Below are 17741 nucleotides of genomic sequence, written 5' to 3' on the forward strand. Positions count from 1 at the left end.
TTAGATCCTCAGTTCTAATTTATCTTAGAGATGAATGTTTGTACCCTTTTACTGACCTCTCCCTATTTTTCCCACTGGACACTTCTTCTTTGGTATAATTAAAAAGATTTGCTCTTTGTTCTCTGTTTCTGATATATAGCTCCTTTGTTGTTGTTGTTGAGTCCCTCAGTCATGTCTGACTCTTTGTGACTGCATGGACTGCCACTTGATAGGCTTCCCTGTTCTTCACTATCTCCCAGAGTTTGCTCAAACTCATGTCCATCGAGTTGGTGATACCATCCAACCATCTCATCCTGTGTCATCCCCTTCTCCTCCTGCCTTCAATCTTTCCCAGCATCACGGTCTTCTCCAATGAGTTAGCTCTTTGCACCAGAGGGCCAATGTAATGGAGCTTCAGCTTCAGTATCTGTCCTTCCAAATGAATATTCAGTGATTTTCTTCAGAATTGACTGGTTTGATCTCCTTGCGGTCCAGGGAACTCTCAAGAGTCTTCTCCAACACCACAGTTCAAAAGCATCAATTCTTTGGTGCTCAGCCTTCTTTATGGTTCAATTCTTACGTCCATACATGACTACTGGAAAAACCATAGCTTTGACTATATGTACCTTTGTCAGCAAAGTAATGTTTCTGCTTTTTTATAATGTCTAGGTTTGTCATAGCTTTTCTTTCAAGAAACAAGTGTGTTTTAATTTCATGGCTGCAGTCACCATCTGCAGTGATTTTGGAGCCCAAAAAAATAAAGTCTGTCACTGTTTCCATTGTTTCCCCATCTATTTGCCTTGAAGGGATGGGACGGGATGCCGTGATCTTAGTTTTTTGAATGTTGAGCTTTAAGCCAACTCTTTCACTCTCCTCTTTCACTTTCATCAAGAGTCTCTTTAGTTCCTCTTCACTTTCTGCCATAAGGGTGGTGTCATCTGCATATCTGAGATTATTGATATTTCTCCTGGCAATCTTGATTCCAGCTTGTGCTTCATCCAGCCTGGCATTTCTCATGATGTACTCTGCATATGAATTAAATAAAAGGTTGACAATATACAGCTTGATGTACTCCTTTTCCAATTTTGAACCAGTCCATTGTTCCACGTCTGATTCTATCTGTTGCTTTTTGACTTGCATACAGATTTCTCAGAAGACAGGTAAGGTGGTCTGGTATTCCCATCTCTTGAAGAAATTTCCACAGTTTGTTGTGATCCACATAGTCAAAGGCTTTTGCATGTCAATGAAGGAAAAGTAGATTTTTTTTTAAATTCTCTTGTTTTTTCCTATGATCCAGCAGATGTTGGCAATTTGATCTCTGGTTCCTCTGCCTTTTCTACATCCAGCTTGAACATCTGGAAGTTCTCAGTTCATGTACTGTTGAAGCCTATTTTGGAGGATTTTGAGAATTATCTTGCTAGCATGTGAAATGAGTGCAATTGAGCAGTAGTTTGAACATTCTTTGGCTCTGCCCTTCTTTCGGATTGGAATGGAAATTAACACAGCTCCTAAGATCCTTGAAATCTCCGTAGTGACAAGAGTGTCTTTGGTATGCTAATAACTTGACTATGGTTAAGGATCTGCTTGCTTCAGGAGCGGGCTTGTTGCCAGAGAAGTGGTAGTGATTAGAAGCTTGAAACTTCCAGCCCCACCTCCCAGTGTCTGGGATCAAGTTAGTCATCATTAGTATCAATCCTGTCTAACAAAACCTGCAAGAAACCTCTACACGATAGGGTTCAAGGAGTTCCCAGTTGGTGAATATACCCATGTGTTGAGAGTTTGGTGCACCCCAGCTCCATGGGGAGAGAGACTGGAGAGTGTTCTGGACTCCTCTGGACCTCACCTTAGTACCTCTTCATCCAGCTGTTCATCTGTACTTTTGTAATAAGCTATAACAGTCAGTGTAGCATTTTCTCGAGTTCTGTGAGTTGTCTAGCAAATTATCAAAACTGAGCAAGAGGAGATAGTGGGAGCTCTTGACTTTGTAGCTAAGTTAGACAGAAGTGCAGGTTATCTGGGGACCCCACACTTGTGACTGGTTTTCAGCATGAGGGCAGTTGTGTGGGATTGAACCCTTAACCCATGGAGCTTGATGCCGATTCCAGCTAGTGGCAGAATTGAATTGAATTGTAGGACAGTCAATTGGTGTCAGAGAACTGGCAAACTGGTGGGTGCGTCCCAGTTTGGCCTTTCTCCCTAGATGTGATCTCCACCCTGAGCTCTAGTTCCAAGCTCTCCCAACCTCTCATCCCCATCCAGGTTTTGTTACCTTGGGCAGATGCCAGCCCCTGTACACCTTGGCTTCTGCCTGGCTCCTGTCAAGCCTTTTTGGGCCTGGAGTCTTGGCTTTGACTTTAAGCCTCGTGGCTGGGTCCCTGCTGCCTAATGACAGATGCCTGTGAGGCTGACTCCCAGTTGGTCTTTAACCTATGTCCACAATCCAATTTGTAACTGTTGTCCTCTGTGCACATCAATAGGATAATTTTCCCCTTGATTAGAACTACACGATGCCTCTTGCTTCATCCCACCTCTGCTACCCTGTACTCAGAGAACATACTCAGTTTTCCAGAGAGGACTTCCAGCACCTGTGGAGGGCCTGCCCCACTGGAGCCTTGCCTCCTGGAGGTCATGGTCAGCTCCTGGTTCTGGACCCTAACGCCGTGTCCTTAGGCAACAGGCCTGTGCCCTGATGGATTCTGAGAAATGATGTCAGCAGTGAACTTGGCCATCCCAGGACCTAATTAAATAAAACTGTTTAGCGCCAGGACTTGGCAAAGGTTTTAGCTTTGAGGGTCACAGGGCTGTCATTGCAAGCCCAAGATACAGGCAGAAAGGGACAGGAAGTCAGAGGAAAAATTTAGAGATTAAGGTCGGGGGAGATAGAGGAGCAAATGGGCACACTGATGGGGGAGCAGAACAGGGCACATGCCTGTGCCTGCCTTCCATGGGACCTATTTTACTAGAAACTCACCTGATCAATGAACTGTCATTAGAATGGGAGCACACGAGCTCAAGTTTACGCAAAATGCTTTACTCAAAATGGAAAAACAGAATTGTAAATGGAATCTAGGGGCCCTTCGGCAAACTGAATGGAGAGAATGTGGGGTGTGGCTTCAAAAAAACTTGAGTTTGCCTACCAGCTCTGCTCCTCATGAACTGGGTAAGCTGGGACAAGCTACCTGACCTGTGAGGCCTGTTTTCTCTTAATGTGAGGATCCCAATTTCCAATGAGACTATCCATGTAAAACCCCCAGTGAGATGCTTGGCATAAAACGGGTGCCCAGGGGTGGCTCAGATGGTAAAGAAGTTGCCTGCAATGCGGGAGACCCAGGTTCAATCCCTGGGTAGGGAAGATCTCCTGGAGAAGGGAATGGCTACCTACTCTGGTATTCTTAGAGGAGCCTGGCAGGCTACAGTCCATGGGGTCACAGATTCAGACATGACTGAGTAACACTTTCACTTTTTCAATGGATTGTGAATTTGTGTCCCTTCTTCCTTGGTACTGATCCCTATCACAACACCAGTACAGAGAGCCTTGGTGGTTTTGCAGAACCATTTGCTGCAGAACCAACATAGTGACTTGAAGCAGCAGATTTCTGCAAGTTGCCCAGTGTCTAGTTGTCTCAAGACCAGCCTGAATGTGGCTGCTACAACTGACTCAATTGCCCAAATTGAAGGAAGTGTCTTAAAGGAAGCTGCATGCAAATGTGCTCATCAGTGTGGGTGCGCATATTTAGGTCTTCAAAGGTATTTAACATCCAAAATGCATCATCACTGAAATTGATGAGAAAATGGAGAAGCCAGCAGCCTGCTCTCTCAACCTCACCTCCCTCCTCAAAAGCAAAGGGGATCTCCCTGTAAATCAGGTGGATCTTTCCATGAAGTGTGAGTATTGCAAGGGTGGCAGGTTACATAGCAACCTTTTTTTTTCATGCACATAAAATATCCAACAAATATTTACTGGGCTTTCGCCACACACCAGCCACTGTGTGAGGGATGCAATGGTGACCAAGACACATGCCATTCCCTCCCCTTACAGGAAATACAGAGAGCAGAAGACTTGTCTATAGATTACTATCTAGAGTCAGGTGGAGAGCTTTCAGACCCAGAGTGAAAAACAGGTTATTATTTATGAATTGGGCACCGTTTGTCTTATTTGTTAACAGAGTGCACCTTGTGCAAAATTCATTTTCCCACTACAAAACATGTGGTCAAAGAATTAGTCATGTGAATTCGAGGCAAATAAGCAACTGTCTATGGATAAGAGCTTGTATGATTCTAGTTTGGAGAGATCCGCTATGCAAATACATTGGCCAGCCCCTGGAGAGCACTGCTGATAGCCAAGTGGGGGCTGCTCTGTTACGGGGGCTCCAGAGGACTAGACTTTGAATTTTTGGCCTTTTTCATGGAAAAGGAAGGAAAGTAATGTTGTCAATTTAACTTTCTGATGGCTAAAACACAGATGTGGGATTTAACTCTCATAAATCCTAGCCCTTCTCTGCCAATGACCCAAAGTGGGGCCTCAGTCAACCTCACCCTGACTCAGTTCCCCCTTCCTACATCAGCAGAGAGCAAATCAAAGGCTTAAAAGTCAGAAAACATATATGCCAATCCTGGTTCCCCAACATGGAACTGAGAAGTTTGACTTTGGGAGCTTCTGTGTCTTTCTAAGTCACTGAAGTCTCTCTAATAGAAGTTGCAGTCCTTGAAATCAGAAACAAAACTCATCCCTTCAGCCTCTTGTAGAATAAGCCCACAACACTAGAATTTGGCTTCATCTACCTCAAGTGCCTTGAGCCCATAGATCGATACCTGTGTGGACATGCCGACAGTCTTTAAAGGCACTGCCTGGGTTTCTTGCACTGGTGGGCGTGTCAGCAAGGTTTGCTGTTTCCTTGGGAGCACGTGCACTGACAGCTCTTGTTTATTTCACATGGATTAACTTCTCTTGAAGGCCATTTCCCAACATTTCCTCCTTTATCTTGTGGATCCCACCAGCTGTGTGTCTCCAGGTGTGTGTGGTGTGTGTGTTTTTCTGCCAAAGAACTGAACCAAATTTGAAACCTGCTTTGGCACTGGCCATCTCTGCGACTTTGGATGAGTCACCACATCTCCTAGAATCTCAGTTTTTCCATTCCCTCCATGGGGAGGATATTCCTGTGTTGCTGCTTCTATTTCTCCCATGGCAGGGTTGTACTGAAAATCAAATGGGATGATGATAATGATTATTGTTATTATTTTTGCATAAACTCAGAAGTAACTATAGGAACCAAAAGTAGAATTCTTGTAATTATTACTTACCAGCATTATTGACAATCTGGAGAGTTACATTTGTCTTACCTGCCATGTCACAGATACCTACTGGGGTTTCATAAGGAAATACAAGGAATGAGAGAATTAGAAATGCTGAAAGTCACAGCCAAATACCTCATCATACCTAGAGACTGCTTACCTGCTCCCTGATGTCTTACTGACTTATATGATCTGGGGTGGCAGAGAGGCCTCTCTGGAATTGCAGGAAGTCTAAAGTGAATATATGCCATTTTATATTCATTCATTGGTTTGTTTTTCTATCCAGCAAATAATTATTAAATCTCAGCTGTGTGTAAAGATGAATGAAACATAGATTTGCTCTTGGTGATTCTTTGAAAATGTTTGAAAAATAGCACTCTTAGCTTCAAGCCAATAATACAAAGTAGGAAATGAAAGGCAAGATCCTCATAAGAGGGGTCTAGTTCACTACTGTGGTTGCACTGAGGCAGGAGGGAGAATTTATCACTAAGGGGCAGGAAGGTTTATTGTAAGAAATGGTTTCTAACTGAGTCTTGGGGAATGGAGAGGATTTGAACTTAAAGAAGGTGATGGGGGAGGGAGGACATCTGGGCAGAGGAATGACCTGAGTAGAAACAGGTAGGTTCCTCTTGTGACTTTGAAGTTCCCTTGATGCCTAGCATGGGTACTCCTTGTTTGAAGATTACTTTTTTTTTCATCTCCATGTTTGACATTTTCTTTTGATCACTGTTAGGTTTCTAGAAATAATCAGCTGTCTCACCGTGCAGTAGGTCTGAGCATGGGAGACTCCTGGCCTCTATTAGCATAATCCTGGCTCCACATTATGTAAGAAATCCATCAAAAATTCTTCTGGAATGTGAGGGTCACTTCAAAGCCCTCTTATGTTGACCAAGCCTTAGGAGGTGCCATGCTCAATCATCACTTCTTGGTTATTGAGTTTCCCCCATCTTGCTGTAAGATCAAAGGAAAGGGTAATTCCATCATACAAGTGAAAATGAGGTTCATTGATTATTAGTAGCTGATGTGGAGCAGAAATTCATTTAAGGAGGTCAAGAAACTGTCAGTCCAGAGTACAGGAGGAATCCTCAGCTTGTTTGAAACACTAGGGCCAGGTAGAAAACCCAGCATGGGCTACCATAGCACTCCAGATGACCAAGCTTTGATTTTGTGTGAACGCTTGGGAGACTATTATTGACGTGATTCTTTGTTCTGGAAGCCAGGACCAGCCCCTTGAGTTAGGTTACACTCTGTGACTCTCCCCTCCAATTGTATCCAATCGGCAAGACAAGCAGAACAGGAATGACTTAGCTTTTACCTGGATATGTTGCTTTCTAAGGTTGGGCTACCTGAGAAATATAAGATGATGATTTTCAGATTTTTGGATTTTATGGACTGATAAATGAAAAAAATTGGGTTCAACATAGAGTTGTTAACCTTTTACTTTACCAAATTAAGGATGTTAGACTAAAAGGACCTTGGTAACTACAAAATGATCTTTTTAAGAAAAAAAATAATTTTTCTGCCAGTTATTGAGAAGAGCTTCATCTCTGAATAAAGATTGCTCCTCCCTAAGAAAGCTCAGTTGGTACTCTTCCATTTATGCTTTGCTCTAAAATGTTTTAAATAGCTTCATGGGGAGCCCAAGTCATGGAACTGGCCTGTGGGGACCCCATGTGTGTAGTGGATGAGAACTGACTTCATTTGTCCCCTTAGGACAGATCCTGCATGGACAGAGGAACTTCATGGGACCACGGATGGTTTCTATCACAGTCACATCAACCCCCACAAGGTGTGTTTTGCTCTGGCATCATATTTCCTGGCATTTGGTGAGTGAGAGGATGATGTGTTCAATTCACTTTTATTCTGACTCATTTGTGGGAAGGGAAATTTAATTCTCTGGGAACCCTTGTTTGTATTAGTGTTAAATCATTTGTCTGCTGTTTAATGATTTATACACACAGTGCAAAGAGGTCCCAGAATTGCTTTCCCGATCGTTTCTGCCCCCGCCCCTCCACTCCAGGTTGGAGATATAATTTAGTTTTGTGTCTTCCTTAGGGAATCTACCCAAGACACTGTTCTTTAGCTTACTCATTCCTAATACACACTATTGGAACTGGGCTTTTAGCTGAGTCTACAGCCTTCCCGAGGATGTTTAGATTGGTATTATGTGGTGTTTTGTGCTATTAACATGCTGAACTGCTTTGCTTCCTTAACTCAGCAATTAGTCTTTTCCCGAACACCATGTACCCCTTTTGGATCGTAAATGGTGATCCTCTAATTTATTTTTCTGGAGTTCATACACTTAATGTCGATGGGCTTTGGTGGTCATTAAAGCAGAGACTTTTATTTGAAGGGTTGCTCCCTTCGTTGTGCTGATGGGACCTCATATATTACACTTATCCACACTGGCCATCTATAATTTAGTACAGTGCTCCCATTCATGTAATGTTTCAGCATTTGCAGTACTTATGAGTAATTGACAGCATACCATGGTAAGAATAAATCAGACAGGCTGGACCCAGCCCTTTATGGTCAGTTTCACTGTCTACCAGAAAGGAAGGCTGAAAACCAGTGACTGCAGTTAACTGGGGGCTTTTCAGATCATAAAGTCAGAGAAAGCACATTTGTTGGCTTTTATTTTTATTTATTTATTTTTTTCATTTATTTTTATTAGTTGGAGGCTAATTACTTCACAACATTGCAGTGGGTTTTGTCATACATTGACATGAATCATATTTTTAATACATTTTTGAGAGGCTGTTAAAATATATATCTTTGGTTGGATAAGAAGTCATAAAAAAACAGTTCCCTGTTATGCATACTTTAAAAATTACTGCAGTTCATTTCAAAGGAATGATCTACTTTGATAAAGTGAGTTAACTTGAGTTGTAATGTGTTTAACAGGCCATATGATAATAGGAGGCGTCAGCCTTGGTGATGTGGTATGTATGTCACAGAGCCAGAGAAATTAGGATTTATCTTCTTGAAATGAAAATCCTGAACAGGGTGGCGTAGAATACAACACTCAAGAGTTGAGCATTGCGTGGCTGGAATGCTTTTGTAGAGAGAGGGTGCATTGCCTGGGAACAGTACCGTCAGAGAGTTAGCTCAGACTTCCATTATTGATCAAGAGTATCCTGTATGAGCTCAAAACTGAGTGTTGTCTCCTCATAATAATTCTTGCTGCCATTGGGAGAGAGATGTAGGGGTCAAAGTGTGCAGGAGGAAACACAAAGTCTTTGAGGAAAAGGTACCCTCCAGTGCTTGATAACTCCAGTGCTGTCAAATACAAATCCTTATGAAGCTGGGCTATGTGGGATTAAAATCTAGAGGCAGGTCGACTTCTGGGTTTTATTTTCTGACTCAGCCATTTATGCGCTAGTCACACCACCTCGTGTGAGTTATTTCACTTCTCAGAACATCTGTTTCCTTGCCTCTAAAATGGTGAGGAAATCCCTCTCATAAGGATTTTCTTTTTATAAGGATGTTTTGAAGAGAAGTTTTGGCACACATACAACACCTGGATAGGTGCTAAATAAGTTTTTTAATCATTTAAAAATAGTTTAATGAAGCAATATAAAATTTATGCACTCACCTGTTCTATCAGAATTTATTTGAATGCCTTCTCTGTTTTGGGCACTGGACTAGGCACTAAGGATACTCTAGGTAAAAAGTCAATGTCACGGAACTATTTCTTGTAATCAGGGGTTATGTTCAAATAGTTAACAACTTATGCATCACAGTCCCATATAATCAGCAGTAGAAACAGATTCTGCTACTCCAGTGCCTCTCTGCTGAGTGTCCCCAAGACTTCACTCTTCTTGGTTTCATTGCTTGTAGCCTTTGAACCACTTACTGGAGATTTTCACTTGCTTAAGTGCTAAATAATTTTAATTTTTCTTCCCCTGGACTTCTGGAAAAGAAGCAGAGCCATCAGCCAGCTTCTAGCTCTATAGATTCAGAAATCTCTTAGCATCTTTGAAGAGCAGTGTGATGGCCACAGGATAAAGACAGAATCTTGTATTCCATACCAAGAAAGAATGTTGGGCTGTTTAATTAGTGCTATGGTTGATAAAGCTGTTTTCTCTCAACCTGAAGTGAAATCATTTGTATCTGTGAGTACAAATAAAATAAATACAATAGGTAAATTGGATTTTTACATCTTGCTTTTCAGGTCAGAGATACCTTTTTTTTTTTTTTTTTGTATTGATGTATAAAAATTAAGACCTGGAATCCTACTTGAACTAATAATGATTTTTTTTTTGCAATAAAAATATAAATACAACTCTTCACTTGGGAGTACATAAATGGGAATTGAGGTGTGTAGTCTTTATCCGTAACAGGGGACAGTAAGAACTAATGCTTTCTGAACAGGAAGCTGTGGCTCCATTGTTTTGACCCAGATTTTACACTTCGATCTGTGCTCTAAGATACTGCTGAGGTGCTTCCCTGCTGGCTCAGACAGTGAAGAATCTGCCTGCAATGAAGGAGACTCAGGTTCGATCCCTGGGTCAGGAAGATCTCCTGGTAGAAGGGAATGGCTACTCACTCCAGCATTCTTGCCTGGCAGATTCCATGGACCAAGGAGGTTGGTGGGCTGCAGTCCATGAGGTCACAAAGGGTCAGACGTGACTGAGCTACTAACGCTTTCACTAGTTATGGGCTGAATGTTTGTTTCCTCTAAAATTCATATGTTGAAATCCTAAATCCCAAAGGTATTTGGAGGTGGATTTGGAAGTTGGCTAGGTCATGGTGGTGGGGCACTTATGAATAGGATTAGTGCTGTTATGAAAGAGGCTCCAAAGTGTTCCCCAGGCTCTTCAACCAGGTGAGGACATAGTGAAAAGTTGGCAGTTTGCAATTAGAACCTGACCATGCTGGCACCTTGATCTTGAACTTCCAGCCTCCAGGACTGTGAGATATAAATTTCTGTTGCTTATAAAGCACCCGGTATGTGGTATTTTATCATAGTAGCCTGAGCATATTTAAACAGAAACCAGTACAAACAGTATTTTTTCTTTTTTATAAATTTATAATATCATTGGTAGATATAAGCAATGCAAAACAAAACAGATTTCCTAAACAAAACCTTGATGAAAGAATTATGTCTTGGTAGATACATAGAAAACTGCAAAAATGGGACCTGGGGAAAATTTGCTGGGTAGAAATTAGAAATAACACAAAACAAGCAAGATGATGGCTAAAATTGCATATAATTTTCTGCTTGAAATTTATGATGGAGAAATCAATTATTTGTGATGAGATTTAGATCTGAAAAGCTTGAGCTAGAAAAATTGAATTTGACAAAAATATTGGTTTCAGAAAGACAAGACAAAACAACAACAAACACTGGCAGTGGATGGTGAGATTATGTAAATGTTTATATGATCGTAGAACTAATCGGTGAACAATTTATGCTGTAAATTTTACAAGGAAAAGAATCCCAATGAAAACAAGTTTATTTATTTATAAAAACTGAAGTATGGTTACTTTAAAATATTATATTAGTTTCAAGTGTACAGCATACGGATTCAGTATTTTTGCAGATTATATTTCATTATAGACTATTACAAGCTATTGGATATAATTCTCTATGCCATACAGTAAATCCTTGTTGCTTATCTATTTTGTGTATAGTCATTTGTATCTGTCCATCCTCTGTTCCTAATTGGTCCCTCCCCAGGGCTCTCTCCTCTTTGGTTACCGTAAGTTTGCTTTCTATGTCTATGAGTCTGCTTATGGAAAACACATTTATTAAAATAGAAATAAAAATGGAAACAAATGGATTGGGTATCACTGAACTAATTGAGGAATGAAATTGAGTTAATCGAGTTTGCTCCTGAAATTACCTCTTTGTGAAAAGGTGTGACTGCTGGTGTGATTCGGGTCTCCCTGCTCCACAGCAGGCTCCAGTGGGGTCTGGCATCATCGTCAGCCCCCAGTCCTTGCCATGGCCTTGTCCCTCTGCTGCCTGGCCCTTGCCCCGGTGCCCTCATCTCCTCCCCCAGCTCCAGCACCCTGTGTTCCAGCCATACTGGCATTCTTGGTGTTCCTCCCACATGTCAAGCACATGCTCCTCAGGCCTTGGCGCTTTCTCTGCCTGGAATATTCTTCCTACAGGTAGCTCACTCTATATTTTGCCAGAAGTTTTACTTTTGTTTTAGGTTTGAAGGATTCGTTAACAAAAGAAACCACTCATTACACAGACAAGGAACAATTTCCATACTTAATAGAGGATTATTTGACTTAATTTCAATATACAGTCATTAAAAGAAAAGAAATAGAAACAACGGGGTGAAGTAACAGCGTATGCATCACCTAATTGGGCTGATACCTACATTCAGACTTTCACAGTGCTGGGAAGTACCGAATGACTGCAATCTGGAGTCCCAGCTGGGAAAGAGTCCCAGGCGGGGTGTGCACCCCATGGATGAGACTTCAATGTGCAGCTTTGCGGGCTCTTGCTTATAATCCTAGATTGTAAATGGATATCACTATCAGTCTGTGGGCAAAAATGCAGCTCTGTTTTTTTCTGTAACTTTTACAGTGCTATTTGTTTCACCTTGTGAATCATAAGATTGCCTTGGACCCTGGGGTGGGAGTGGCTGGCCAAGTTCCCAGAGGCTTAAGGAATGCCAAGACCCATCCCCTTTCATATCTAAGGTGCCTCTTGACTTGCTGGTAACAACTGATGTGCTTGCAGGCAGGCATGTAGTCCAGGCATGGTCAGAAGTCCATCGGAGGCCTGCTCCTCTACTTCTGAAGCCCGAACAAGACTACCTCCATTTTACATTCCCTAACACTCAGTCACTTCATGGTGACAGAAGTGACATGGCCACTTCATGGTGACCTCTACTTAAATGTCACTCCACCACTTTACCTTGCTTTCTGTTTTCTCACAGTAATGATTGTTTCCTGATGTTAATATATCTATTTCTTTGTCTCCTCCCTTGACCAGAATATCAGCTCCAGAGGGCTGGTTCACTGTTTTGTCTCAGTGTTTCAAAGAGGGCCTGACGTGAAGGAGGCTCACCAGCTGTTGGTCTGAACAAGTTCTGCGTCACAATGCTTGTGGTTGATAACACCAGCCGACATCTTCCCCGAAATGGATTCCAGGGTCAGGATGTACACCCAGTGGAAACTGTAGGAGAAAAGCAACAGTACCCAAATATCCTGCATCACTTAGAGCCTGCCCTCAGGGTGTGGAGGACATTAGCAACTCCCAGCAGTTCTGGTCTTCCTTCCTGGCACACGGTCAGATCGCATTTCTCTCCTGAAGATGTGTGTAACCATAGACCTGGGCATGGCCAATGAAGTGTGAGCAGAAGGACTGAGTGTCACTTCCAGCGGGAGGACCCTCAGAGCTAGCGTGGGGTTTTACAGATCCTTTCTACTTGCCGGACCAGAGAGGGAGACTCCCGGAGATGGTGGGTTGGTCAGCCTGGTCCTTGCACGAGGAGGGCGTGGCCTGGCGCCCTCTCTCCAGCCTGGGCTGGGGATGGAGCACGAGCAGGACTCCACCTTCCTGGTTGTAGGTCACTGAGATTTTAGAGTTGCTTGTTGCATGGTTGACTAGTTCAAGTTGCACATTTTATCTCATTCAGTTTTCACACTGTCTGTAGGAGGCGTTCTTATTCTTACTCACCACTGGGAAAATTGATCTTACAGAGGTTAAATTCACCAAAAGTCACACAGCTATGAAGAGGCAAAACTGAAATTTGAATCCAATTCTGGTTGATTCCATGGCTTGAACTCTTAAACATAAGCTTGTCCAGCTTCTCATATGTAATTGAATACATATGTTATAGTCCATATGGGTAAAAACTTGCTTACAAGACCTTCAATAGCCTCATTCAAAAAAGGAGAACCACTGAAATCCTTTCAAAAATGAAATAACATGTCAGCAACCTAGAGAGAAGTTGATTGGAATTATAGGTCTCTTGTTTTCCTTGACAGCATATACAATGAATTAAATTTAAAACCCATTTGAAGGTAACTTGGGTTTGATGACTTTGAAAGGAGGCTGGAAATAGTGCCCAATTGGATAAGATTATATTTATTCCCTCTCTCTCCATTTAGGAATTGCAGAAACTACAATAGCTTTGCTTAAAAACAAAATAGAAAAACCAAAAAAAAAACCAAAAAAACCCTGAGAAACCTATTTTAGGAGGCCCTGAATATACTCCCCCTCTATGTGAATTAGAAGACAGACTCTCTGAAGGTCATGGGAGGACATGGACCAAGGCAAATGCCAGCAGGAATCCACCTGAGACACATGTGGACTCAGGCTTCAGAGCCTATAATCGTGATAAGCCCACCTATAAATGGAAATGCAGCACAGAACTGGGGTGAATGGGGTGGCAGTAACACTCTTGTTTCTAAGATTTTATGATTTACCACCTACCTTCACCCTGCCTTGCTCTTTTTTCCAAAAAAGCATTTATTTATTTGACTGTGTCAGACCTTAGTTGCAGCATATGAACTCTTAGTTGCAGCATGTGGGATCTAGCTCCTTGATCAGGGACTGAACCCAGGACTCCTACATTGGGAGTGTGGACTCTTAGCCACTGGACCACCAGGGAATCCCTTGCCCTTTTCCTTTAATTGGAGGAGTTTGGACTTGTTATGGCTGGTTTCTGTTTTGACAGTGGTGTTTTAGCTTCTATTTAGATCAATTATGATTTGAATTCAGTTTCCAAGTTAGAAAAAGAGGGCTCATTACTCCTTACTTTATGTAGGACTATCTAGGCAAGCAGAAAGTTCTCCATACATGAAGAAGACTTTTTATCTATTTGGGATGATATAATCGTTTCATGGTTTCCCTAGTGGCTCAGTTGGTAAAGAATCTGCCTTCCATCTTCCTGCATATCATTTATAGAATAAATGTGCTGCAATGGATTTATTTCAAGATGTCAGCCATAATGTATGTATGAATATAAACACACACACAGACATACACACTATATGTATGTCTAACTAAGAAGAGGGGCTTCCTTGGTGGCTCAGTGGTAAAGAATCCACCTGCAATGCAGGAGACTTGATCCTGCATGGGGCTGGATCCCTGGGTCGAGAAGATCCCCTGGATAAGGAAATTGCAACCCACTTCAGCACTCTTACCTGGGAAATCCCATGGATGGAGGAGCCTGCCTGGCTATAGTTCATGGGGTTGCAAAAAAGAGTTGAACATGACTTATCAAATAAAAAACAAAAAATTAAGAATTGCTGAGTCCCTTTTTGTGGAACCATGTGACTTGATCAGGAACAACTTGATGTATAGATGATTTTTTCTTTTATCCATGTCTTGGAAGGGAAAAGGATAAGGGACTGGCAGAGTCACCTAGATTAAAGGGTCAGAACATGGCCCTTCAAAACCTCACAATGTAGTGAATCTCACGTTCATTGGCTCAGGGACTCGCACACTGGATTCCTGTTCCTTTCTCAGGTGGAAACTGCAAAACACAGTTAGTCTCTTAGCTGCAGATTTCTACCTGTTCATTGAAATGGAAAAGGTCTGTTAGGAAGAGGTCTGTATAGCACATTTCTGGACTCACAAAGGCACTCTAAACTGATACTACTAAAAAAGATGGAAGATGATCGGGGTTTCAGAGGGCTTTGCCGATGCCATGAGCACCAAAGGAAAACACTGAGATACTTCTGCTAACAAACTTCATTCTAAAGAAACCGAGGTGAAAGAAGACATGAGGCCAAAAGGAATTGTGGGCACTAATGAAAAGCCGAGAGAAGAGGAAATCAATAATCCCCTGTGAGTGGCTCTGAACACCCTTCCTTGTGGTCTGGAATCAGGGCTTTGTTGTGTGTGTGTATCTGTGGTGAAGAAAACACTGGTGCTGCAGCAGGGGGCTGGAATGGAATAGAGATAAGGGCAGTGGATCGATGAATTTCTGCCAAGCCGTGTGACTAAGAGCTCCATTAAAAAGACTAAAAGGTATGCCCTGGGAGGGGATGTAGTAGTTTTGCTCCAAAGGCATGAGGAGGCTGAGGCTGGGGAGGAAGAACATTCCTGGAGCCCTGAGGGGACTGGAGACCTTTAATAGCCTGACAGTGTGTTGGAGATTGGATGCTGTCCTCCCCCAAAAGACTGTGCAAGTCCTAATCACTGGTACCTGTGAATGTGACCCTATTGAGAAATAGGGTCTTTGCAATTGTAATCAAGTTAAGATGAGGTCAAACTGGATGAGCGTGGATTCTAATTTAGTGATGTGTGTCCTCACACGAAAGAGGGAAGAAGACCATGTGATGATGGAGACAGAGATTGGAATGATGGTGCTACAAACCAAGAATGTCAAGAACTTCTAGCAACCACCAGAAGCTAGGAAGAGGCCTGGAAAGATTCTACCCTGGAAGCTTCAGGGGACATATGGCCCTGCCTGCCACTTGGATTTCAGAACTCTGATCTATAGACCTGTGAGAGAATAAATTTCTGTTGCTATAAGCCTCTCAATTTGCAGTTTTGGTATGCAGCCTAGGAAATTAGGGCAGTAAGCAAAGAGCCTTCAACTTCAGCCTCAGAGCAGAGGGAGAAGGTAGGCAGAACTTGGACTGAAGGTGGGCAGTGAAGTTTCAGAGTTTTGGGAAGGTTAGATAGCCTGTTGATGCGACACAGCTACATAATAGAAAAGGTGGCTGATTGGTTGTATGCAGTTTTTCATTTAACAAGATTAGAGGAGGACTTTTTGCCTGGTTTCAGGGGCAGTTAGCACTTAGGGATTCAGATGGGGCCAAATTTCTCAACCCCCCACCTCTCTCACTGTGACATTGCATTTTCCAAAGGTGGCCACAACTATAGCTCCTGTCCCTTTTGCTCTTTGGATCCCTGCTACACCCCCATCATACAGTGAGGTCTAATTCCCCTCCCCTTGAATCTGGGCAAGCTTATGCCCCCCTGTAACCAACAGCATGTGGAGAAGGTGATGTGGCATGATTTCAAGGTTGGGTAGTGAAAAACACTGCTACTTACATCTGGGGCACTGGAGCAGCACTTTCCCTGGATCCTGCAAGTACCTTACAAGTAGTCCAACTGCCCTGTAGCTGCCATGTTGCAAGGAAGTTCAGACTAGCACACGTGGAGAAACCCACATGGAGAAACCCCAAGACCGCATGGAGAGAGAGATGCTCGGCCATTTTCCAGCTGCTCACATCCCCTCTCCCCCACCCTACACTCTTCCAGCTCCAGCCATCATCTGATCCTGAGCCAAAAGCTCTGACCAAGTTCCCCCTGAATGCCTGACACACAGAAACTGTGGGAAATAATAAAATAATAGTTGTTTTAAGCCACTCAATTTTAGGAAGACTTCGTGTGCAACAATAGTAACTGGAACCTCTTCAAACCATTGTCAAAGGGCCACTTGCCCCACGAGACATTCTGTCACTCTTGATGACTCTCTCCCTCGAAGCTCCCATTTCTCACACAGCCATTAGCTATCCCAGTTCTCAGCATTTCCCTTCAGTCAGAGCTCAGTTTTGCTGGTCTTCATTTTCTTCAGTTTCTCTGGGAACCCTCATGATTTCCACCCCTTTATGACACACAATTTATTGTGTCCTACCCTCTACATCTAACCTGCAGATGACACCTATCTCAATCCTCTCTGTTTTAAAAGAACCTTCAGAGAACAGATCTCACCCTTCTCAAGGGGCAGGTTTTGAGCGCCTGAAGTTTTTTTTAATATAACAAGAAAACACTATTTTAGCTAATCATGAACTCTGAAAGGATAAACACATCTATTCCACCCACTGGGGGCTGTGTCTTATTCACTTTTGCACCTGTAGTTTAGTTCACTGCTTGACAGAGAAAAGGTATGGGTGGATGGATGGATGGAGAGAAAGCTTGGAAAATATGAAGTATGATTTGAAAAATTGAGGCCTCTATAACATAGGAGTGTCAGTCACTCAGTCGTGTCTGACTCTTTGTGACCTCGTGGACTGTAATCCACCAGGCTCCTCTGTTCATGAGATTTTCCAGGCAAGAATACAGGAGTGGGTATCCATTTCCTTCTCCAGGAGATCTTCCTGACTGAGGGATGGAATCTAGATCTCCTGCATTGGCAGGGGAGTTTTTGCCACTGAGCCACCAGGGAAGTCCAAAATTGGGGCCTATGTGTTGCCATTTCCCAATTCTGGGCCCATGGAAGGCATGGCTAACAGATTCTAGCTGTTTTTCTGGGGACTGGAGAGGCTGCTTCACACTGTGTTTGAACTACAAATAGAAACTAGCAATTAATCATATTTTGTATTTGAGAGGACTAAAAGCCGAAAGGTTCTTTCTTGCAACTTCAATTTATTAAAAATATTATTAAAATAGAAGTCAAAATTCTATATACAAACTGCTTCCTGACGTTCTTCTAAGGTTTAAGCAAAGTTGGTTAAACTTATATACACGTTCCTGTGCTTTTCATGTGTGTTGTGTTCATGTGAAGAAAAATTTATCTTGATACCTTCTGGTCTTTGCAGTC

The sequence above is a fragment of the Muntiacus reevesi genome, chromosome 10, assembly GCF_963930625.1.
Source record: "Muntiacus reevesi chromosome 10, mMunRee1.1, whole genome shotgun sequence".
Lineage (NCBI taxonomy): Eukaryota > Metazoa > Chordata > Mammalia > Artiodactyla > Cervidae > Muntiacus > Muntiacus reevesi.